Here is a 25,441-nt window from a genome sequence, read left to right as displayed (position 1 = left end):
TTTTCCTTGAACAGAATGTCTGTCCCTCACATTTCACAGAGGAAAGCAATTATTCATTAGGCCTACACACCGCCGCCGTCGACAAACAGCCTGGAAGGCTTCAGACGTCACCGATGAAGCCAAGTGCCACTTGCACATGGGCGAAACAAAAATCATGAATTAAACCTTTCACAACAAAACGCTTGAAAGTTATATTTACAAGTAGGCTCTGGTGTGAAATTCACGATAGCTAGAAATTAGGGGCGTAACAGCTCAGGTTGAAAAGGGTGGAAGTTTCCGGTCATTTTTTAAGTTCAAATGGGCAATTTCAGAAGTATTCCAAATTGGAAGTCAGGGTAATTTCATGTAAAGGTATCACATTTTGGCATGAATTAAAAGAGTGTTGCCATATACAGCAAATAGGTATCTCTCCTTGTCCACATGCGAGAGCATTTCAGTGACTGAATTGCCATTTCAACCCCCCCCCCACTTTTTTTTTGCCCCACTGGCATACGCGAAGCTCGCTCAAATTTTGGCTTGAAACCAAGAGACGGCTCGTAACTTCAAAAACACGTAAATCGGGGCTCTTGTAAGTCAAGGTACTACTTGCATGGAACGTATTTCTTTTAGTCAAGATTATGCTCAAATCTTGATATATATCTTTGAGTTCCCAAATAGGAGCCAATCTTCTCATTTGTAATCGTCCTGTTATCCTACACATTAATACGAATTTATGTGAGAATCTTTTTTTTTTTATTGCAGAACTTACCGCTAGCAGTTTGCATATTTTTGTTTTTCCATTTGAAACGTCATTAAATGCATTCCTGCTTGCAGAAAAAGAAAAGCAGTTTTACATCATACATTTAGATCCTTTACTTTCAATGTCCTGCGGCTTTATAACCAAGGTAGGCTACAATTGTTTATGGATATGTATCATAAAAACAGTAGAAGTCATAGTAGTAGTTCCAGACGTCCCAAAAAGAACAAAATACCGTGCTTTAAATGTCATGCTTGATTCTCCAGGGAACAGAAATGCACAGTAAAAGAACAGAAGTTGAAACCGGACCGGACAAAAACAGGGAAATAGTCATTAATCACAGTCGGGCACATGTTTCATTTTCCGGAGACAGAATTTCACAAACTGCAGCCGTCCATCGACAAAAGGAAAAAAAACACCACTGGCTCTGTACTACCTCGCACGACATTTTTCACAATAATCGCTTCGGTTTATCCCACTCAGGCAGATGTTTGTCAGTAGAAGTGTATTATTTCTCAGCATCCATCAAGATTAACTCTCATCTACGCTGTGGATGCCCCAATTCTTAATCCACGAAGCCATTGCCGCTATTGTATAACACAGTGGTTGACTAACCAACACCAGTAAGGCTCTTTTATACATATTGGAGCACTCAATTTGTAACTATCGTCAGTTCATTGGCGTGAAAACATTCTAAATAATTCATCCCAGCTCAAAGAAATGTACTATTCATCTCAAAAACATATTTATTCATTTATTTTCATTATCCGTTGATTAGATCCAAGCTTTTCTTGAGGCTAATAGCAGACCTTGCATAGCTGATGAGCTAGCATGTTAGCAAGCAAAGACCGTGTTTGCTCGCCAATAAAATCACACACCTGCACAGTTTATAAAAAAAAAAGGGGGAAAAAAACATTTGTTCTATCAGTGATTTGGATTCGAGTACTTTTCAAGGCTATTTCAAGTGAAAGCGTTCACAAAAATTGATCCCTAATGTAAGATGAACTAGCATGTTAGCAAAGCAAGACCAGGATTAGCTAGTTAGTAAATCACAAACCCCTCAGAATTCATCCCAAAAAATATACTGTATTTCATATCATACCCATTGATCACATGCCTTTAAAATGGAGCACGGCAACATGAACAACCATCCAACGTTACCTCGAAGGACATTACCTTCTGATGTTAGCTTAAAATGTAGTTCCCAGCGTTAGCTTCCAATGTTAGCGTCCAACGTTAGATTCTGAAGTCAGCAACAACATTTCCTCCAACGTGAGCTTTCAAAGTTAGCACCAATGTTGGCCTAGCTTCCAACGTTAACTTCAACATTAGCTTACCACCCTGCTTGCTCAGCTAGTTGGCCAACGCTAGCTACTCCTCCACAAATTATTATTATTAGAAATATATTTCATGTGGTCTAATAATGGTAAAATGAGGCAAACCATTTGTGGACACCCAGGGTCAAAACACAGCTTCTGACCAACAACAAACACATTTCCTTCAGAAACAGGGACAAACTCAAAATACAGTGGAACCTCATTTTAACGGAACGATTTAACGGATCTCGGAAGCGACGGACATGGGAACGCACGTGGCTAAATTTACATGCGCCGGGACGCGTGCAAATTGCATGCGAATTAGCCATGTGCTTGATGCACATGGCTAATTCCGGCTGGAGGAGCTAAATTTCGAGAAACTAAACTATTTCCAAGCTTTATTTAACAGTAATTTTGCACGGTATGTGTGTCTTAGCCCATGGGGAAAAAAAAGTATAAAAACAACAATTGGGTACGGTATGGTTGTATAACGGCCATGAAAAAAAAAGCGACTCAACATCACGGTCAATCGGCTGTAACGGACGAAATCGAGGTTCCGCTGTAAACCCAGACGCGTCTGCTGGATGCCAAAAAACAACAACAACAACAACTCACCTTTGTTGCCGTTAATCCTCACTTCTTCACCTCGGAAGACCCCCCCACCCATCCACACACCAGGAGGAGAAAAACCCCAGCACCGCAAGTCTTCCAGACCTACGGAGAGATTAAAAAAGTTCAAAAATAATCCCATCAAATAAACGCAGCAAAGCAAGATTTAGGCCTCCGCCGAGGCCTAAACACGGAGGATTCATTTTTGTGCTTTTTAAGTTTGTTGGTTTTTTTTAGGCTACTTCCCGGTTCACCGCATGAAGCAACATGGTGCAAAAGGAGGTACGGTACCATTAACGACGCGGTCGGAAATTGGCGCCTTTCGCATTTTTCTCCACATTACTACTTCCCACTTCTGTTGCTACCGACTCGGAATGCGAGTTTGATCCAGTCCAATTTCACAAATGAGCATCTATCGCATGTACTCGCTCCGACAATTCTCAGACTAAATCGCACTTCAGTTTGCATCCTGTTAGGAAAACATGTCAACTGCACTTTTTTGTTGTTTTTTTCTGCTGCAGTTCTACTACAATTTCCCGCTTGAGTTGCAGCCTATTAGGAATATCACATCATCAGACACCAAAGATTGTAAAAATCCACCCAAGCCGATCACCTCGACAGGACAAGGCTAAAAGCTCCAAGTATAAAAACCACCAAAACCCAGCAGCAATCCTTTATGTCCTGCACTTTTTGTTTTTGTGGCAAGTTTTCTTTTCGCCCTCGTGTTAAAAAAAAAAAAGAAAGTATAGAGGGGTCGCTGTGGGGTGGCTCAATGGGTCAAGCAGCACTGGATGCCCGTGTTTTAAAGCCACACTCTTCCCCCTACAGACACCTCAGTGCTATTCATCAACATCGTTTCCTGGGTGAGTGGTGAGAAAAAAACAATGTAAATCAATGCTCTCCTTGCGGCAAACAGTTTACAATAACACGGGATGGAAAAAGCTCAACTGCAAAAGAATTGATTTGTTTAAGCACAATAACACAGCTCAGCAGCACAGACTTGAGAGACGTGAATCATTGGCACCAGCAAACCAAACCGCAAGCAGTAATTGAACGGCTGACTGACTGCTGGCAAAGTGCATATGTGAAATACACACGCTTGTCATCTCATTAAGGAACTTCTTTTATTGTCCCGACTGAGAAAAATACACTTTGATTTAGCCCAATTAAAGACAATAAAGACTAAGGAAAACACAGCACACTCTTCATTGGCCGAGGAGATGTAAAGTAAATGTTACAGTACTTCCTGTTTGGGAAACGGGTGAAATCAGGTCATGTTTCACAAATGGGCTCATTAAAACCAAAATTCATATGTCCCTTTAAATTCATGAAAACAATTCTGCCAAAACAGAAAAATATTCCCAATGTGCTTTTTTTCTTCAGCAACTTTCCCTGTAAGTTTACTCACTCATCTGTTTTTCATTATTTTTATTACTTTCATTATAAAATAGTTTTCTAAAGAATTAAAAAGTTTTATTTCATATTTAATGAATTATTATTATTATTATTATTATTATATAGTTTTATTTGACTTTCCACATATAATGTCTTTGAAAGATTGATGTATTGTTTCATTTTTAAAAACATCCATCCCTCCATCCATTCTCCGTAGCGCTTACCCTCATACGGGTCGCGGGCGTCCTAGCGCCTATCCCAGCCGACACCCTGAACTGGTCGCCAGCCAATCGCGGGACAATTTTTTTTAAAAAAATTCAGATTTGTTTATATTTTAAATCATATATATTTAATAGATTTTCCATTTCTTGTATCTTCTATATTTTAATGTGTTAAATTCAATCTATTTTTAATTCATTTATTTTTTTGCATATTTTTATATCAAAGTATATTTACAATAATAACTCATTAAACACATAAATATTAATTGATCTGCTTTGTTTATTTCTTATATTGTGTGTATTATACTATTATTAATAATCTTCATTTTTTAACTATATTTGATTAAGATGTAATGTATCATAGATTTTTAGATTTTATATGTATTTACAGTACATGTATATATTTAATATATTTTTTATATTTTCTACATTCTTCTGCATATTTTACACTTACACAAAAATATATCTAGAACAACAATTCAGATTTCAAATATATTAAATGACCTGTGTTGTTGATTTGTTATATTGTATGAATAAAAGCCAATACATAAACGACTAAATAAAAAGCAGGTCATTTTTGCAATCCGAAGCTCGTTGTCGGGTACGAGCGGGAAGCTCACGCGTGACCGTACCCATAATGCATTGCGACTCAGACCACAGCAGCGGGTGGTCCGGCCCCACATATGGGGAAAAGAGTCGCAACATCCGGAGCAAACTGCGATACGGTGCCGCGTGGCGCTGACTCATCAGAATTCCTCGGGATGGTTCCATTTGCAACCTCCTGATGTGTGCAAAAAAAAAAAAAAAAAAAAAAAAAAAAATACTATCTGAAATACAAAAATAAAAACGCAAACCGGGAGAGTAAATTATGTCAAGACATAAAACGCCTCTGCCCGCCTGCCGCTTCAACGGCTGCCGCAAAGGTGCATTCATCATTGTTATTATTCTTCCGAGAGGCCCCCTGCATTTAATTGGGTCCTCGTGGAGTCCAAATCCCTGCCGGTTGACTTTGGCCGCAAGCGGTCTGCGTCGGGGCTTTTTTGCCGGCTGAAGGAAGAGCAGTCGTCCGGAGCAAAGTGGCCGTGAAAAGCTCCGCTCTGCAGCGCGCGGGCTGATGGACTCTTAACTCACAACCATCACCCTTTTCTTCTGGGCGGTGGCTGACCCGAACTAAAAACCACGACAAACAAACTTTACCTTTGAGGGTTCAATGGTCCCCAACAGGCCCGTTATTTTGTTTTTTTTTGGGGGGGAGGAGGGGGCTGTCATCCATTTTTTGCACTTTTTTGCCAATAGCGAGTATTCATTGCACATGCTAAAAACTAACTTTCTGTAAAGTTTGCATAAGCATGATAAAGGCCCAGTAAAGGGACCAAAAAAAATCTTGGAAATTTGAAGCACTCCAGAGAAGAGTGTTGTTCACAAAAAATAATAATAATGATTACCAAGTATATGAAATCAGGCTTCAAAATGGTCAAGAATTGAGCCATTCCTCCAACTGTACTGGATTAAAAATAAAAAATAAATAAATAAAGACTTTTAAACCACTATAATTTAGGAATTGGCTATTTCAAATTTGGGAGTTATGTTAGTAGTTTATAGACTAAAACACACCAAAAAAATGATTTTACTCAAACAGAAAGGTATAAATAGCAAAATTAGATTTTTTTTTTTTTTTTCAGTCCTGTATGTTATAAACTTTGTTATCCGGGTTCAGCAGTGGAGTGTGACGACCCAGTGTTTCCTAAACACACACACACACACACACACACACACACACACACACACACACACACACACACACACGCTGCAGGTCTGTGACAACACGAGCGCGGCGCGATTAGATAAGGCGGCGGAGACGCGCGGCGACGTTGTGCAAAGCCATAAAGAAGGCAAAGATGAATGGTTGCGGTGCCGATTGCAGGTTGGCTCGCTCCGTGTTGATTCGCTCCAAATGCATTTTAAGCGCTGCTGCTGTAATTGCAAGAAGCATGACGTGGCTGTCAGGTAGAAACCCCGTATGTCCAAATATGGTCATATATTTTCACAAATTGATACTATTGGTCTTTCCCCACGTCTTCTGTTATTATGAAACATTATTAAACCAATTGAAAGTGTTGAAAATAGCTGGAGAAAAAAACGATTAACTCTCTTGGACACTTCAACTGTCTGGGAGGTGTTGTTTCAATCCACTTCTTCAGTCTGCGGGAGCCTTGCGGCATTATGTCGCCTCAAGATTGAAAGTCTGGATGCTTTTTAGAAAAAAAACGAGTGCACATAGTTCGGTTCGATTAAGCCTGTTTTGAGGAAAAAAATGGATCGTTGGCATGCTTGGTAGCAGAAGGAAGGCCATCAGCCACAAATGTGCGTGCAGATTAATTATATATATATAATATTATATTATAATAATATCTACCAATTATCAGCCAACTCAGCGTTTTGTTTTTATTTCATCACTCATGGCTCCTAATAGACCTTTAAAAAGTGTTTGGGAAGATGATATAACAACATATTCTCCACATTACGATAGTGAAGGGGACCAAATAATTAATAGCAATAGTTTGGCAAATGTTTAGGTTCATTACCACTTTCTAAACCTTCCCTTTCACTTTAGCCGCTGCTCTTCTGTCACAACTCACCCGTGACGCTTCCCTCCGCTCCTACTCTTTTCTGCACCGCTCGTCCACACTCCCCAACACAAAACACACATTTTTTTTTTAAATAATGCCGCACATTACAACTCGGAACTACCAACAACAAAACCATGTTGTGGAAACAAGTGGAATCAGGGTTTAGGTTCCCAAACGCGACTATGGCTAAATCAACTGGAATGCTAGCGGCCCTATATTAACATCTTTTTTCCTCCGTAACCATTCCTTTTTGTAAAAAAAAACAAAAAAAAAAAAAAAAGAAAAGAAAAACCTAAAGAAGAAGGGGGGGGGGGGGGGGGCATGTCCTCTGAGGAATCCGGGGCGGGAAAAGGCAGCACATGACTATTGGGAGGGAAAATGATTAAAGGCTGAGATGAACACAATCTGCTGGTGCCAGAGGAAAGGGGGAAGGAATTTCCAGGGCCAATAAGTGAAGCATCACAGGGGGGATGTGTGTGCGTGTGTGTGTGTGAGGGGGGGGGGGGGTCCTACCTTTCGCCGCTACTCAACCCTGACCGCGCTGGCCGAGTCAGATTTCTTACATCCGCTCTTTAAAATAGCCCTCAGCGTGCATGCTAGCGGTGCTTGGAATATTGATTTTTGCAGCAGTCCCGCAGCTCGGCAGAATCGAGAAAACGGGGATCGAGCTGACGGGCTTTGTGGCGGAAAACGGCAACGACTTCGGCCACATCGATAACGCTACAGTGCGTTTACACTAGGTTTCCGGCGGCTACGGCAATCCCGTTTCTGGCCGTCGTAGACAAAACGGGACGGACGTGACAACGCGGGGGGACGGGATCGGCAAACCATTTCTAAACTGTCGAAAACTTTGACGCGGCAGTCACAGTGCCGATGCGTCTGCCGTAGGAAAACGGGGTGCTTGCAACAAAACCTGGAAAGCAAATTGGAAGCGGGAAGCAGATGAATTACTCGGGACGTCACGGCCCTTTCAAGATTTTTCCCATTCTGCTGCGTTCGATGACACGATAACACTCGTTGCGTCCTACTACGGTCTGACACGGCGCGTACGGTCCGGCAGTGAGTCGAGAGGCCCGGCAGAGATTCATTCAAGTCTGCCTCGCCACAAACAAGCTGCAAGAAAGCCTTGAACATGAAACATGAAAATCGCGTCAGACCTTGATCAGAACGTGGCGGGCCAGGAGGAAACATCAGAGGTAGACCGCGGCGCGGCCCCAACAGTAGTACAGCCCCTTCCCGTCACGGATACCTCGATTGACCGTGAGAAAACTTTGCAAAACTTGGAATCGTATACAAAATCCCAAAGCGCACTACTAGGCCAGCAGGAAAAGACTGTAAACGTAGCACACGCGGAAGAGAACAAAAGGCGCCCGTAACGAACTCCAAATCAGCCGAAGCATCTCATCGCGTCGGGGCACTAACGACAATCAATTAGCACTTTCTCGGCAGCGGCGGAGTGGAAGGTGTCTTAATGAGTCCCATTTCCATTAGGCGCTCGACTCCAGAGGCACCGCGAGGAGCCTTCTCCCGCCAGCTCCTCGGTCTGCGCGCCTAATGACGGCCAGAGTGGATTACTCCCGTCGGTTCCTCGCTTCTCTTTGTTCAGCCGCGCTGTAAATAATAGTCAACCATTACGACGCATTAAACAGAAACACTCGAGGCGGAGAAAGAAATGCTTCCGCGGTGGCCAGCAGTGATCTCCCCCGAAAAATCTGCTGAACTTGCAGAGGACCACTTTAACATCCTGGCTAATCAGAGGCGCTTAATTGGTTTTAAGGTTCGGGTACTGTGCGGGAAGGGAGAAAAAAAAGAAGAAAAAGAAGGATCGGTGTAAACAGGAACACATTTAATGACAACTGCGTACTGCTAGCAGTAGTGCTGTTACTATCCAATATTTTTTTCTGCCATTAATTATTGATGGAATAATCGAGTAATAATCGCCCCCCTCAAAAAACAAAACCAAAAAACAATATGCATTCGATTCTCATTTATGAGGGATTGACTTCTATCCTTAAACTGCATATGTTGGTAGTTAGTGAGCGTATGGCATAAATTCAGTGTACAGAATTTGACACCACAAAATGCTAAATGCTAAACGGTTGGCAATTGCAATTAGAATTAGCAAGCTAGCGATTAACATTTTACTTCAAAAAAATGCTAATTACCATTAAGCTCACTCATACATCATATTATATGTACATTACATATCTAACAGTGTCTTAAAAATCACTTACAGTCGCTCGGCTTTTATCACTGGCCCAACACTGCGTCCGTCTACAATAAAATGGGTTCTGGCAGCGTAGACATGGTTACATGGTTACATGGTTCCGGGCGGAACGTTTTGGTTTTGTTTGGTTCTGGCGGAGCTTCGAGGCAGAACGTTTGCGGCGACCCATTTTTGAAGTCGACTTAGTTATTTGTTCGTTTTGTTTTAGGAAAGGGCAGCCTTAGAGGTTTGTCTTCCCTTTACGAAATGAACGGTGCAGACAAGTGCAACACTTTCAGTTTAAACAGTCTGAATTATTTTAAAATGAACACAGTGGCTATTGGCGAGGGACCAGGCCGGACCATGAATAGCGAAAATCCCAAAACACCCATTTTATATATATATATATATATATATAATAATTTTGATTTAATTTTTTTAAACCCAAAACATTTTTTAATAAGTGCTGATGCACCACCAATAAGTGTTTTCGGGGTCGGTTCCCCTGAAAAAAAATAGGAAATTGGAAAAAATTCAAAAAAAAGACAAAAAATTGCAGGTCGGTGAATCCGTGGGTTCCAAACTGCGAGCTTGAGGGGGTCCACTGTAGACCGAACTGAGAGGGCAGGGCGTCTTCTGCATCACCTATCTTGATTTCAGGGTCACAGTTCGGTTCATATTCGGTACAGTAAAGTAAACAAACAAGAATAAATATAATGATATTTAGAAATGTTTAAAAAACTACAACACAAACTCTTTTCTTTTGAGGACAACCTAAATAGCTCGTCTTCTTTTTGGGAAATGAACAACAAAGTGCAACGGAACAGTCAGAATTGTGCTATGCATACACCAGTGGCATTTTTGCTTTAACGCTTTATATTCATTTGCATGACGCCTTTTTTTTTTGGGGTAGTTTTCCATACTACCAAAAGCATATCGGTCCGCAAACCAGAGGCCGAACTGCAGTGTTTGTTTTCGGTTACAGTTACACTTCCTGTCCCCTTATCTTGTATGTTCCGCCTCCACACAAAAAAAGAAAATACATATACCCGTTAATAATGACCTTAAGCAAAACTGTGATTGGCCAATTCTGCGTTTCAGGTTTGTGGATTAGCAAAAGGTCAATTGTAGCGTTTTTACTATTTCCAGCGCTTGAAGCCTGGCCTGCACTGATCGATACGTGCTCGCTCGCTCTCCTTCTCGAGCTCCAGCGTTTTTGTGCCGCGCCTCGGCACAAAAACGCACGCAAGCGGAAACCGTCCACGGCCGCTCGAGTCACCAATCGAGCTAACTGCGCTCGTGGCGCCGGCCGCCGCCATGAGTCTTCATTGCGGCACTCGCGACTCGCCTTCACGAGGGACGGCTCGCGTGACGCGAGGTTCGCCGCGGGCCGGGACGCTCGTCCGTCGGGAAAGCCGACCGCGGAGCCCGTACAGCTAGCGGAGCAAACACGCTCTTACGCTCATTAACGGCCACAAACGAGGGAAGAACGGCATTTCGAGATCAAACGTCCACACCGCAAATGTGGCACCTAAGGTTCAACTGATGGGAATAAAGGCAAGTAAACCAGAAATTTACAAAATTGAAAGTTGGCTCCCAATAGGCAAGATGGTTTTCTCAAATCGAGACCTCGTTTGAAGGAGACTGGGGAGCATTTTCGTTCATTTTCGGAAAAGTCTGAATGTTCCTATGACAATAAGTTAACTATATTGGAATAAGCTTGTTTGTTCAAAATGGATTGCTGTAACGCTTCAGCACAGAAAGACGTGTGTCAGCCACAAAGGTACGTTTGTGTGCAAATTCATTTCCGCCAATTACACTGCTTAGTCGGCTCACCGTTTTATTTATTGCGTCGCTCATGGCTCTAACGACTTTGGGAAGACAATGCATTCATTTTTTATTTATTTTGTTGTTCAATGAAAGAACCGATTGTTCAATAAAATATTTAGAAATTGATAAAGTCAAATACAGTCAAATCTGGGAAAATGTCATGCTTTAAATTGCATATTTATTATGCGGGTGGCACGGTGGACGACTGGCGAGCACATCTGCCTCACAGTTCTGAGGTTGCGGCGGTTTCCTCCCACATCCCAAAAACATGCGTGCTAGGTTGATTGGAGACTCGATTGCCCGTAGGTGTGAATGTGAGTGCGAATGGTTGTTTGTTTATTTGCCCTGCTATTGGCTGGCGACCAGCTGGGATAGGCTTCGGCACACCCGTGACCCTTGTGAGGACAAACGGTTCGGAAAATGGATGGATTTATTATGCTCGACTCTGAATTTCCAAAATCCATCCATCCATTTTTAGCGCTCATCCGAGGTCGGGTCGCGGGGGCAGTAGCTTTAGCAGGGAAGCCCAGACTTCCCTCTCCCCAGCCACTTCATGCAGCTCTTCCGAGGCGTTCCCGGGCCAGCCGAAAGACGTAGTGAGAGTCGGCTCCAGTGAGAGTTGGAGATCACGGCCTGATGAAGCCAACGGAACCGCATCATCTGTAAAAAGGAGAGATGCAATACTGAGGCCGACAAACCGGACCCCCTCTAACGCCTCGGCTGCGCCTAGAAATTCTGTCCGTAAAAGTTATGAACAGAATCGGTGACAAAGGGCAGCCTTGGCGGAGTCCGACCCTCACCGGAAACGAGTCCGACTTACTGCCGGATATGCGGACCAAACTCTGACTCCGGTCGTACAGGGAGCGAACGGCCCGTATCAGGGGGTTCGGTACCCCATGCTCCCGAAGCACGCCCCACACGACCCCCCGAGGGACACGGTCGAACGCCTTCTCCAAAATCTCCCATGGAAATTTGATGGAACTCAAGTTTGATTGCAACTCAAGTGGCATCAAGATGACACTTGGACAGAGGGTCTATTTGTAGGGGGCTTGGGGGAAACTAATGAGGGGGGGGAATATATATATATATATATATATATATATATATATATATATATATATATATATAAAGTCAGTGATGAAATCTCGTGTTTCCATCTGACACTAAAACGCTCCAAGTCCCCTTCATTATTAACGTCCGGGCGATCCGGAACAGAAAGCAGCCGCGCGTATCAATCATTCATCCGCTTTCCATTGAGAAACCGTGCCGTGCCAATTGGGACTTGGACCAGCGAAAACAACACCAGAAACAGGGATCCAAGCAATCTGTACCTCTCTGTTCAGGAAAACCCATTTGTTGTTTGTTGCTGACCCTTTCATGGCGCTAAACGAGGCAACCAAATTGTAGAAACTCTAAACGGGACAGTACAGCTCAGCGTCGGCGAAGACTGCGGGAAAGTCAACGGAAACTGTGTCAGACAGAAAAAATTAAAGAGAAAGAAAGAAATACAACAATAAATAAATAAAAAAAGAAATTAAAAAACGACAGCAAAAGACGTCATCACTTTAAAAATCAAAGACCGAGACAATATTTTCATTTCAATCTGATGCTAACAAAACTCTGACCTGTGTTCTAAGTACTAAATATATAATATCTAAACGACGATGTATCCAGCAGAAAAGATGTCAGAAATATATTTTCTGGTCCACGTTTAGGTCGCAGGTGTTGCTTCAGACAAACTAAAATTGATTGGGATGCCAATAAAAAGTGTTGAATGCACAAAATTGGCTCTGCGGGCACAACCGTGGACAACTGACGATGTCTCCTACAGAAAAGATGTCAGAACTTCACTGAGGAAGGCCAGAGATCAAATTGCTGTTCCACGTCGAGACCTCAACTGCTGTCACAAACGCACCAAATACAAACGGGATGCCATTGAAACGGACCAGTGCGCTACAGACACACAAAACATCGATGGACACGACAGCACAAGACCGACTCTGAACAATGCAGAAAAGATGTCATAACTTCATCAAAATTGAAGCCAGAGCAGAGATGCCCTTTTTGACCCCGGTTGGGAGCTCAAGTGCACAACATTTGAACAGGAGAAGAATAAAACATTTTCGGCCCACCCGGCTATTTCTGCAGCATGCTTTTCCAGATACTCCAATACTTTTGTCGTAATTGTGCACCATCAGTGTGCGAATGTGTGAAGCCCTCCAACTTTTCCGTTAATACCCTCAGGCTTCCCCCTCCTTTGAATGCTAACCAGCAGCAGCACAGCCGACCGTGTCATCTGCGCACCGCAGGGGAGAGCTTTCCAAGCGGCAGCAAATTCCTCATTTTGTCTGGGAAAAAACATTCTTTACAAACCACAGGTGCGTACATGAACCGCCACCAGTGCGCTACGGTTTTCACAATTACTCGCAAGGTCAACCCCCCGCCCCAGTGTCTTTTTAAGAGGTAAAACACCGAGCCCGGCGGGGGGGGAAAAACACTTCCTCTTGACCCCGACAGGAAATGTTTGAGTTTGCCACCGTGCGCCGGCAACGCCACTAACGCAATTCTTCCCCAGCTTTCACGTCGGCTTTGGGACACCAAAATGAGGGATTATGTGAGCTAGCTAACACGCGGTCGAACCAGGCCGATACTCATCAATGGAGAAACGTAGACGGAAAATGATTTTTTTCCCAACTCGGAACCAAATCTTGAATAAATTAGCACCGAGTAAGTACGGTACATCGGAGGCACGACAACATCACGGCCGTCGTTTCTCGACGAAGGCTGAGCAGACTTTGAGACTTTGTTTGGAGACGAAACGCATGAACGAGCGTTCGAGAGGCGGGACATTCTAGTGGAGGTCAAATTGTGTGGAAGAATATAATGTTATATATAATATTAGACTCAATATATCCATTTCATCTTTTTTTTTTTTTTTTTTTTTTTTTTTAAATCCAGGTAAAAGACCAGTTATAACCAAGGTCGCATTTACGAGGGGTCCTGGCCAAGCGGTCAACAGCATGTTTCACCAAAAATTCAAAACATTACCTGGACTGGATTTATATAAACTAACAAAGTGCAGGAGTTGTGAATGTGGCAACAATTAACAGCTTCAATTCACTGCGCCGCCAGCCGGTTTAGAGCATTTGGACCGATCCTTCAAGACCCACACAATATCGTGTTCGAGAATTATCTAAGCACCAAAACTACCAAAAGAAAAAGTAAACTCTCTCCTTTCACCTGAAAAAAAGTTTGTTTCTACCTCTTTGTGTTCTTTAGTAATCAGCAGTAGAACATGGGTTGTTTTCACCAAAAACACTGACACCTCTAGCAGACCAATGACTTTGACGCTAGTATTTTTTGCTTTTGGGACACCTCAAAGCATAAAAGGACAGAACCAAGACTGAGAAATGACTTCTCGTGGCAAAAACAATCCTTTATTTACAGATACACAACTAAGAAACGACGGTGACTCACCGCATGGTTCGAGTTGAACGTCAGCGGCTTTTTATGTCATTAGCCAGTCGCTCCATGAACTGCGTCGTGTTTTCCTCACGATCGCAACCTACTCACGTTCACCTACCTAGCGCGGCAAATACTCTGTTTATAGTGCCGTACATATACATACTCTCTTCGAGTGTGAGGTGCCGAAACTGGTGTTGGGATTTCGCTCTCATAATCGATGTGACAAGCGGAGATTCACCACCTAATCTTTAGCTTTTCAACTCAAAAGCTGTGCTGATCTCAAAGCCAAAGCGATGCAATGTCGCCATCTACAGGGTTCTGTCGTTCATTGCAGCGGTTTACAAACTTGATATTCACAGACAAGCTGGGGGAGACCAGCTTGTCTTCCACGCCCACGCGCTGAAAAACCTACTTGACAAATATATTCGTCGGTGGCGGCGAACGGTTGGATTGCACCTAACCGATAGAAACATCCACAGCACCCTCTGTCTCGTCTTTTGAAGAACACGTGGTCCTACGACCTGCTGAACTGTACTAAATGTTGGTCATGGTGTTTTTTTTTTTAGGTGGTACTTGTTGTAAAACATTTGAGAAGCAAGAGGCTTTTTCCTGCGCGCGGCCGGCCGAAGGCTGCCACCCGTATTAGGCTCATGAATATCGAGTGAGCAAGTAAATGAGGCATAGCACGCTTTGACATGTTGAACATCCACCTTTGGCCCGTGCCTTCCACAAAGCCAACAAGGTGTAGCAGCAGAACAAATTTGTGAGTTTGTTCGGGGGTGGCAACAAACGCTGCCGTCTCTTCAAAACAAAAGACCAAATGTCGGTGAGCTACTTCACAGGGATCGGATTCCCTCTGCGGAATTCAAGTTGCTACTACTTTCTTTAACAGGCTGGTATTAAAATCATAAACTGCACTGCATTCTGCCTCGCAAGATGCTGACATTTAAATTCATAGAAGACAGAGGGGGGTGGGGGGGGGGGGGGGGGACACACGTTTTCCCCTCTATGGTAATCCCTGCTGGTATCAAAATGTTTGCTCTCAAAATATTTACCCACCCAGAGTCACATCTCAAGCTCAACGCACGCACCTTGAGACATCGTTTTGCGAGTGTTGCCTCCCAAAGGAGACGCGACGAACGCGCTGCCGACAGTTTTGCGAGCGACTCCGCTCTTGTGAGCGCTCGGCACACGCAATCCTCCCGACGCCTCAAACAATTTGGGGGCGGAAGAGGTTTTTGCCGCTGACAAACGGTTCGAATGCCTGTGTGGAGGAAGGGTGGCGATTCATCTGCAAAGATATCAGTTAGCAAGTAAAGATTGATACTTTGATCCACTTCATTGACAGGGTTTATAGAATCTGGACCGTTTCACAAGGCTATATCGAATAACTACCGGACGAACCAACAGTGGCGCAAGGTAAACCCGCCACGTTCCGGAAACATGCATGCAAGTAAAGCAAAATAAGTCCTTAAATCTAAGGTCAATATAGTTTGCACTAGAGGAGCAACAACCGATCGATCATCACACACACATATATATATATATATATACACACATACATATATACATACATGTTCGTCAAGCAACTTGTTTGATGGAGAAGGAGAAGTGCTTGTAACAGCTTGTGCTTGATTCTGCCTCAACTAGTCTGCTGGGTAAATTAGTAGTGCTTGTGATTCAGTCTCAGCTAGTCAGCTGATGAAAGAAGAAGTGCTTGTAACCTGTCGATTCAGTCTCAACCAGTTTTCTGGCTGAATGGATAAAGAACCACAACTGCACTTTGGACCTCTCATTGGGGGTTGTAAAGCTCGCATTGTCTTTCTCTTCAGGGCCGCCGCAGGGATCGCAACCTGCCAGGCACATGCTCGGAGGACAAGCGAGGATCGCGCGCCCAAACGGTCGCCACGATGCGGAACGGTCTGCGACGTTGACCTTTTACAAGGCGTTATTAAACATAACAAAGCTGGGGCTGATTGCCATTCTTGAGTGCGTTTAACTCCATTGAAAAAAAAGCAGCAGAGCCGCCGAAACAACCTCGCTGCGCTCAAAAAAAAGATGATCAATCTTAACAATCGTCTCGGTGTCTGTCTGCTACAAGGCTGCCTCGGCGGAGGCTGGGACAGAATTTAAAAAATGCGCAACATGACTAAAGCAGAAGGAGGAGGAGGAGGAGGAGGAGGACAAGGGGATGCTTTGGAGCCAAGATCCTTCAGGATGGTTGTAAACAATCGTTAAGGTGCCGTCTTAATGATTGTTTATGAATAAACTTTCAAGAATTGGTTTGCTGGCTAAGGTTGAGGTGGTTCGGTCTAACCTAGTCAGCTGTCTTAACGGCTGTTGATTTGGTCTCAGCTAGTCTGCTGGCTGAAGAAGAAGTACTGTTTGCGAGGGCGTTTGTTGGACTCTATGCTAGTTTGCTTGTTAAAGAAGTCGTCGTTCATTCAATCTCCAATTCTATGGAAGCCCGTTGCAACGGCTGTCGATTCGGTCTGAAATAGTCGAGTGGCTAATTTCGAGGGCTGTTGATTAAGTCGTAACTAACTGCTGGCGAAAGAAGGATTGCTTGTAACGCCGGTGGATTTAAGCACAAATGATTTGCTGGCTAAAAGCTCTTGGTTCAGTCTCAAATAGTCTGCTGGCTGAAGGAGACGGAAGAGAAAGAAGAAAGAGAGAAAGACAGATTTGGTGAAAGAAAAAGAAAAGAATGCCTGTTGAGTCAATCTCAACTAAGTCTGGTGGCGGTAATTCGCTCTCGAGTCCGCTAGCTAAAGAAGTGGTAATATTGTTGAGGGGGGGGAGAGAAAAAAAAAAAAAAAAGACAATCAAATTCTAATATCCAGACACAATCCACATATTTGATTGCGGCTCTCAAGCGTGACGAAGACTTCGCTTCTCGCTTCCCTCACGGATTTTATGACTCTGGTTAAAATGCAAGCATTAAATATTCATGCTGCGTGAGGGCTTTCACCCATCAAGCGGACTCCCACGTCGCCTCGTCTTCTCTCTCTTCACGTAAAGTCAGAAACTTTTTCGGGGGGGGGGGGGGACGGACGTATTACGGGTGCCCTGCCCCCACCACTAAAGAGTCATAAACTACCACAAGTGGCGACTCCGAAGGGTCGTTCTCCAATCGAACCCCCAAACGCACACCGCCGCCCTTTTTTATGCTCCCTCCAGCCAGCACTGATTAGGTTTCACATTCCAACCTCACAATTGACACACAAACAGACACTGGGGAGGAATGAGACACCCCCACTTTTGTTTTGGACGTCTTGACCCGGACACGATTTCATCAGCGAACACGTTCGCCCCGTCCATCAATCAAGCCTCAGGACGCGTCCTCGACGTCCTCGCTTTTCTCCGCCCGGCTGCGGTGTGGATGACTAACAAATGAATTGCGTTTTACGCGGCGGACGGCTCCAAAATAGAGGCTGGACGCTGCCGACGCACAACTCGGCACGTGTGGCCGTTAAAGTTTGTTTGTCTGCATGACAAAGCGGAAAGTATGACCAAAAAAAAAAAAAAACATTCAGGTCTCTCTTCTCACTTTAAAAGTGACAATGTTTGTCTCAACGAGTTTGCTGGCTGAAGAAGTGCGTCAGTAAGGACCGAGTATCGATTAGTTTGTCGGCCGAGGAAGCGGTGGTTGTTAACGCCGTTGATTCGGTCTCTACTAAGTGGTAGTAGAGACCGAAAGAAGTGGTAGTTATGAGGGCGGTTGATTCGATCTCAACTCAACTGCTGGCGAGAGAACTTTTTTCCCCAAAAGTCCAAAGGGCGCTACTGATCGTATCGCATTTAAGAAGTGGGAACAAGCGCGCCTTGTGTTGCGATTTAGGTTAACCAGTCAAGATCGCATCCGCAGGGTTATCTCCCTCCACCCCGTCGGATACTTCATGCACTTGAAAACAAACCCCGCGAGTGACATAACTTTAAATCGCGGCCGGACCCCCGACCCGGCGGCACGGCAACACTGTTTACGACTATTAATCACAAGAGTGTGTGTTTTGTGTCGGCCGCCAGCGCGGCTGCAGCCGTACGAGCAGGCGGCTCCATTGTCGGCACTAACGAGGGGGCGCGGGGGTCACTTGCATTTTCACAAGAGCTTTGCCGGAGGGGCGAGCGGCACGCTAGTCTGTTTGGTATGGATCTGCGCTAAAGCTCCCCGTCTATAGAGTCACATCATCGCCGCTCTATTATAGCCGGGGGATAGATTAGATTACGTGAGATTATGCGGCAAAAGGGGCTCCCTCAAAAAGAGAAAACATAACACACTCGGGGTTTAGCGCGCGCGAGTCAACAGCGGGATTAGGTGAAGAGCGCCGCGTTCAAATCCAATGCTAATATGCACGAGTGTCAAAAGCAACAAATGTGGCCATGTCCGATTTGGGTAAAGCCCGCCGCGCATCGAGCGACGCGACTGAGCGACAGTGTGCACGGCGTTCTGCCTCTAGTTTTCGGGAGTTTTGACATTTGAATAACAGATGATGGATGAAGCAATGTCGCAGACATAATGGCTCATCAAAATGGATCACATGATCTTTCCCAACAAAAGTGGCATTTCTGGGTATCGAGCGAGATCCCGCTGGCCGCGGCTAAGCCGTACCACTGCAATATATACGGTAGAACCTCGGTTTTCGTACATCCGACTTTTTCCCCACTTCAATTTTGTCCCCCGTTCTGGCTTTTTACAAACAAAAACACAACACGTTACTTGGCCATTCGTTTCCTGGAATCGTTCATCCGAAGCTGCGTATGAATGATTCAGCAGACAGCACGGCCGATTTCACAATGCAAGCTTTTATGAACATCTCAAGGCAATAAGCCTCCCGGGCTGCTCAGCATACTCAGGAGACATCCATGTAGCACATCCTGTGAAAAGTCAAACCTTTGATGGCATTTTCGCACAACTTTTGAGTCATATTTTTATATGACAATGTTATTTTACCCCGCGCCCCTGAACAGGATAAGCGGTATTGAGAATGAATGAATGAATGAATGAATTCATTCATTTGACATATTTCGTCTTTCAATTCATTTCAATGGAGGAAACAAATTGTAACAAGCTTGGTCACGGAATGAATTAAAAAGTCACTGTATTTTATATTCACGTTAGAGCCTAGAAAATCCTTCAAAATGAGGCGCCTTTTTTTTTTTATTTAAAGCAAAATGCAGAAGCCAAGACAAACGGGAACTGTGCATACAGTTACAGTACAAAAACAACTGCTATCACCGATGTAACCCAAAATACAAACCGAGTGGTTGCACAGTAACGTGATTAGACGATTGTGCGGTCTGGCGACATTCCCGGCACCCCGCCCGCCGCAGATTCTCCTTCCCCGAGTCGTGTTTTCAAAATAGAAGCCTCATATTAACAGTCAACAGTCAAGACGACAGCGTTCCTCCGTTGTAAAAAAAAACCCTCGGCGGAGGGGGGCCACAAATCACCGCAAAAGTGCACACATGCCCGACATGTACTCACACATGCAAGATGTATCCCCTGCTGTCAGGAGATAAATCAGCGGCAAAGAAGACACACTTTCCCCTCCGACTGTATGGATTTATTCAGACGCTGACATTTTCCCCGTGAAATCTTGAAGAGTCTTGACGATAACACGGGAGCTCGGAGGGAAAAATTACACACGCTCACTTCAAGTTGACGGGGAACGTTTACAAACACCTGTTTGATGGATCGCGCCAAGTACTAGCATTTTAGGGGAGGTACAAAGGCAAAAGAGTCGTATTTCCCAAGACTAAACGCAAAAATGCGTCTTGAACTTATACTGTGGTCACTTTTTATCACTTGATAACAAAATCATTGAATGATCTAAAACGTGTCAAAAATGCCTCATAATGACTCATTTTAACGAGAGTGACTCTTATTTTCCACCCTTTAATCACTAATCATTGACTTTACCTATGAATGAAGGTTAACCGCAATGGAAAAACTGTGACCCTGTATCGGGTTTTGAGGCTCCCCCTACAATGTACTGTACCGTCTTATTTTTTTTTATTGAACCACAAAAACATGGTGTGATTGTCAAGGAAGAAGCGGACTGCCCCTCGGGGTTGAAACGATCGTTAACTTTACTACCCCGCATCGACATTTAAAGCTTGAATTCGACGAACTACTCATCACGTCTTTTTGGCACCTCGTCTTCCTTTCGGCCAATTTACAGAGAACTTGCAACCGCCTGCTGCCGACGTCGGCGAATTAGAACGCCGCTCCGTGGAACAGCTGAATGTCCAGCCAACGAGGCGACACGGTCGTCATACAGCTGCGCAGATCTGAGAGTACAAATTTGGAATCGCAGCGACTTTGTTGTATGGTCAAAAATGTATCCAAAATGTCTGAAAACGGCCACTTTGAACTTGAGTGACTTACTTTCTCGCCGCTAGCCGAAACTCACTTGACTTGACCACAATCACAACAACGACGATTCATCCATTGGAGTTGAGCTCTTCAAAAGGAGCCAAAATCTGTTCTTGATCTTCACTGACTTGACGACAACCAAATCTTTCACTTTATCCTTAAATCCCCCTGAAAACTGCAGTGGAACGGTCTCAAATGTGTCCAAATAATGCCTCAGAACGACCACTTATCATCGAGCGCTTAAAAATGATTAAGCAAATAACTATAACTCTATCCATGGCTCACATGTCTACAATGTGTGAAAAAGATGCATCAAAGTTACTTTTAAATGTCACCACTTCACTGCCAATATTTAGCGAACGGCCCTTCATCTTCTTAATAAGATTTTTAACTGTAATTAATTGCTTTGTTTTCATACATGATACACACCCAATCAATCGATGATGAGAATAACACTCCGGCAAACGGGTCAGTGGCGCTCATTAGATTTCCCGCAGCTCGACTTGGCACCTGAAGGCAACATCCTCGGGCACCTTTTTGCAGCTAAATATCATCAAGTACAGAATTGAATCAGCCGATTCTGGAAGGCAGAATGTCCTCAATGAAGAACTTCACTTCATATGAGTTTTCTTTTGGGGTTTTTTTTTTGGGGGGGGGGGAAGCCGCTCCAGACGGCGTCTTCCTTCCGACCGCGTGATCCATCCCAGGAGACGTGAACCTTCACAAACCTCCTATGAGCTCAGACCGCAGACACACGGAGGATTTTTGGTCCCTTTTTTAAAACAAGGAACGTAAGAGGAGATTCCCAGAATGAAATCAATAAAAATTACAACGTAAGACCCAAAACGATTATATGGGGAAAATATGCCCCCCCAAAAAAAAAAATATCACTCAGTGAGCATCGGGTTTGCTTTTTCTTTGGCTTTTTTTGTGGGGACGTTACCACAAATGGGCAATATGGCTTTAAAATAAAATCTTAGATTTTCCTTCTGCATAAATCCAATTTCCAATTTAATCATCAAAAGGCAAATGATATTGTTGAAATCAAGTTTTGCTTTTCCAGATTTTTATATAATTTAAAATATATAACCTTTCAAATTTTATTGCCGTTTATTTTTAAATCAGCCTGACCCCCCCCCCCCCCTCCCCCACCCACCCAAAAAAAAAACAAAAAAAAACGAATTAATCAATTATACCGACGAATGGCCCAGCCCTGCATCGTGTTTCACTTTTTCTTTGGCTATTATCACCAGCAATAAATGATAACCACAGAAATGTAAAGTTGATTGGTTTCAATGTCGCTGTAGTGCAGCACCAAAAGCAGTTCGCGCGCACATAAAACAAGCGGCCTGACAGGAATCAGACGTCATGCCGAAGAGGACCAATAAGATGGCATCCATTTTTGCCAGGTGAGCTGATCGTGACGTAGCGTTAGCTCTGGGAGAGAATTTCCATGCGCTTCGGTCGCCGCCGATGTCAGCAACAGATTTGCCGGGAAGAACCCGAAGTAACCGGAGAAAACCCACGCGGAGTTCACACAGGAGGACCTAAGGCCAGATTCAAACCCTGGGCTCCTTCGCTGCGAGGCACGACCGTGCGATCCACTACGCGGCCGTGCTGACAGTGCGGCCAAGCCAACGGGAATGTACGCTGCTTTTAACCTATTTTTTACACTCGTGTGGCAGTTTAGACCACAGGTGTCAAACTGAAGGTGTGGGAGCCAGATCGGGCCCGCCGAGTCATTTTTTTGCAGCGCACGGAAGCAAATCAAGTGCGTCTACTTCATGTTTCTTGCTAAATTGACTTGTTCCTTTTCATTTTGGGAAAAAATGTGAACCACCACAATTTCTAGCTTTCAACACATGTTACAAGCATTTTTTTTTTATGTCACAAAAGTATTTTGTGACATGAATGAAACAATAGTTGTTTACTTAACTGCTTCGCTACCGTGGACGTTTATGTTTGTCAACTGGTTTCCAGCCATTTATGTCCACTGATTAATATAGTTCTCAAGTACATTTCCCAACAGGTAGGCCTGCAGGATGACCTCGCCCAGTTTGTCTGTGACGTTGGGGTTTGTACAGCAATGTAATGGCTAACACAACCCTGTAGATGGCGGCGCTGCATCGCTTGGGATTTGACATCTGCACAGCTTTTGAGTAGAAGATAAAGACCAGGGGGGGGGATGTCATCGATTATGAGGGAGGCAAATGCCAACACGTTGCACGATCGCGGCGGAATTTGAGTTGCGGTAGGAAGAAGAAAGCGTGTGTCGCGATGGTGACTTTTCCCTTGTATATGACACACTTGAATGTGGGAAATGAATGAAGACGCAGTTTATGGAGTGAAAGGCGAACGGCGTGTAAACAAAAACGCTGATGTTCAACTCGAGCCATGCGGTGAGTCAGGGTCGCTCACGGCGCCTTGCTCAGGTGGATATCTGTAAAGCAAGGATTCGTTTGCCATCAAAAGCCCTCTCTCGGTCGTGTTTTATACTTTGAGGCGTCATAAAAGCAAAAACGGTCGCGTCAGAGATGATACGCTCCGAACGACATCGTGACGTGTCACGAAAAGGAGTTTGACGCCCCGAAACAAATTCCGCTATTTCCATGGCGAGGACTGCAGGTAAATTGAGAACATTTGGGGGTTTTGAAGGCTGCCAATTCTACACGCTGACACTTTCCAGTGGCGGGGCAGGAAGTCAAGCAGTTCATAAATAGTCGCACGTGCTGCGTTGCAGAACCTGCGCCTCAATGTGCCTTTTGTGCGTTTCCACTGGCTCCGCTTGAATGGAAGAAGGGCAGGCGGGCCCGGGGGGCGAGCCAGCTTATTCGGGATCCCCCCAAAAACCTGCTAGCGGGGCCTCATAAAAGCTCATTTAATATGATAATGAAGCCACTGGAAGTTTGACTGTTGCCAGTGAAGGGGGCCAGGTGCAGATATCAGCAGCCATCCTGGGGGGTGGGGAGATTTTGGGGCGACATGACACAAATGTAAACAAGCCTACAGGAGATGGAGATGGACACCGACAGCAGCGGCGGCGGCTCTGGATGCTGCACCATCACCTCATCAACATCAAAAACAAGGCAAATATGTCTGCAAATGTGTGTCACTGTCTGGGAGGCACTCACTGCTGCAACAGTGGATGCTCATGAGCAAAAAAAAAAAGACACCTTGGCCACCGAACCACGATTGAATTAGAAACAAATCAATAATTGACTTCGAATGAAGCACAGAGACATCAGTGCAATGCAGCCCTCGTGTGTAGAATACCTCCGCACTGTATGCATGCATGTGCTGCTGCCAAATTGGGGGGGAAGCATTCCATTCCAGTGGAAATCGAATCGTGCACTGCAGTTTACCACTGTGGAGTCTTTTCCAGTCATCCTGCAGCGTGCACACAACATGACGAAAGCCTTTTCAAAATCAATCCCCCCAAAAAATGGGAGTCAAAAAAGCCTGCACACCGCGACGTGTGAATGAATCAAGCCGGATGCACGCGAGCTATTCCCGGTCGAGCCTCCGAGCCGAGAGCCCGGGAGCCCCAACCGCGGCTAACCCGAGCAAATGACCCCCTCGCCGGGCAGCGAGCTGGTCGGATCCCGGTGGCAGCGAGAGCCACGCGAGCGGAGGTTTTTCCTCCTCGGTGCCGGTCCGTCTCCCATTGTTGGAGGTCGGACACAAGCGGCGAGGACAAAACAAGACGAAAAAGCTCCCCGAGACGAGCGAGCGTCGCGGCGCGGCGGCTAAGTTGGCGGACACTCACCGGCGGGGGAAGCGGAGAAAGTCCTCGCTAATTGTCGCCTCTTGTTTTGAAAGAGGGCTCGACGTCAGCGGCGAGTGAAGTGGATAGACTCCGGCCGAGCGCAGTAAGTTGAAGTGTCAAATTACATCGGCTCTTCTATTACCGCTGGGACTCGAGCGCCGCGGCGGAGACGAAATCCCGGGCCGGAGTTCGGCGCTCGACGCCGGGAGTGGAGCCGGACTCCTCGTGGAGATCCTTTGCTTTGTCGTGCTAAATGCAGTGCTGGGATTTGTTGGTGGACCCCCGCATATGCGCGGAAAGTTCACTTTTTATTTTTTCCTGTCTTTTTTTTGGGGGGGGGGGAACCCCAAAAAAACTCTTATTGGTAGTTTATCCCTGCTTATCCAATAATTTGGGGGGAATTTAAAAAAAACATGTTGTTTTGTCAATGCAATTACAACAGCGTCAATTACTCGCAGATTTTATGACGCGGTCCCTAACCCCGCGAACAGCAGCGGTCTACTCTACAGTAATGACGTCATTCAATACAATCTTCAATTGTTTGCTTCAATTCGATGGACATTGCGCGCCTCCTTCTGGTGTGTGTGGGCCTCGGCCACCCGGGGGCATTATAGCACGGACCCGTAAGTCTGACCTGTATGTCAAAAACGAGCACGTTAGCTTTATGACTCGAAATCAGCGGGCGGACCACGAGGAGCCCGCGGGCCTTTTCTAAAAAATAGCTCACCAGTTAAGAGACGGTATGATTTCCGAGGGATGTTGTCGGAATGACCATTTGAAAATGTTAACACTTGCGGTCAAGTGAAGTTCGTGGCTTTGAAAAATTGCCAGTGAGCGAGAGTTAATAATATCCAAAATAGCACTGCCCTTTTACTGAAAAAATACTAATAA

The 25,441-nt window shown here is 44.8% G+C and overlaps 1 protein-coding gene across 2 annotated transcripts in view; it reads right to left on the bottom strand.

The window, feature by feature from the left end:
* Positions 1 to 24,635, bottom strand: part of LOC133417725 (zinc finger MIZ domain-containing protein 1-like) — an 85,800-nt gene extending 61,165 nt beyond the window's left edge. Inside the window, exons 1-3 of one of the 2 annotated variants that reach the window (XM_061705763.1) lie at positions 24,551 to 24,610; positions 24,058 to 24,171; positions 2,668 to 2,766 (exon numbers count right to left, since the gene is read on the bottom strand). The gene's annotated coding sequence lies outside the window, so the exon portion shown is untranslated. Of the gene's footprint in view, positions 1 to 2,667; positions 2,767 to 24,057; positions 24,172 to 24,550 lie in introns of both variants that reach the window. The other variant, XM_061705762.1, reaches the window with a different exon arrangement.
* Positions 24,636 to 25,441: the final 806 nt, after the last annotated feature.

This window comes from Phycodurus eques, chromosome 19 (assembly GCF_024500275.1).
Source record: "Phycodurus eques isolate BA_2022a chromosome 19, UOR_Pequ_1.1, whole genome shotgun sequence".
Lineage (NCBI taxonomy): Eukaryota > Metazoa > Chordata > Actinopteri > Syngnathiformes > Syngnathidae > Phycodurus > Phycodurus eques.
The sequence above is the reverse complement of the archived record's forward strand: the minus strand, read 5'-3'. Positions and strand labels throughout refer to the sequence as shown.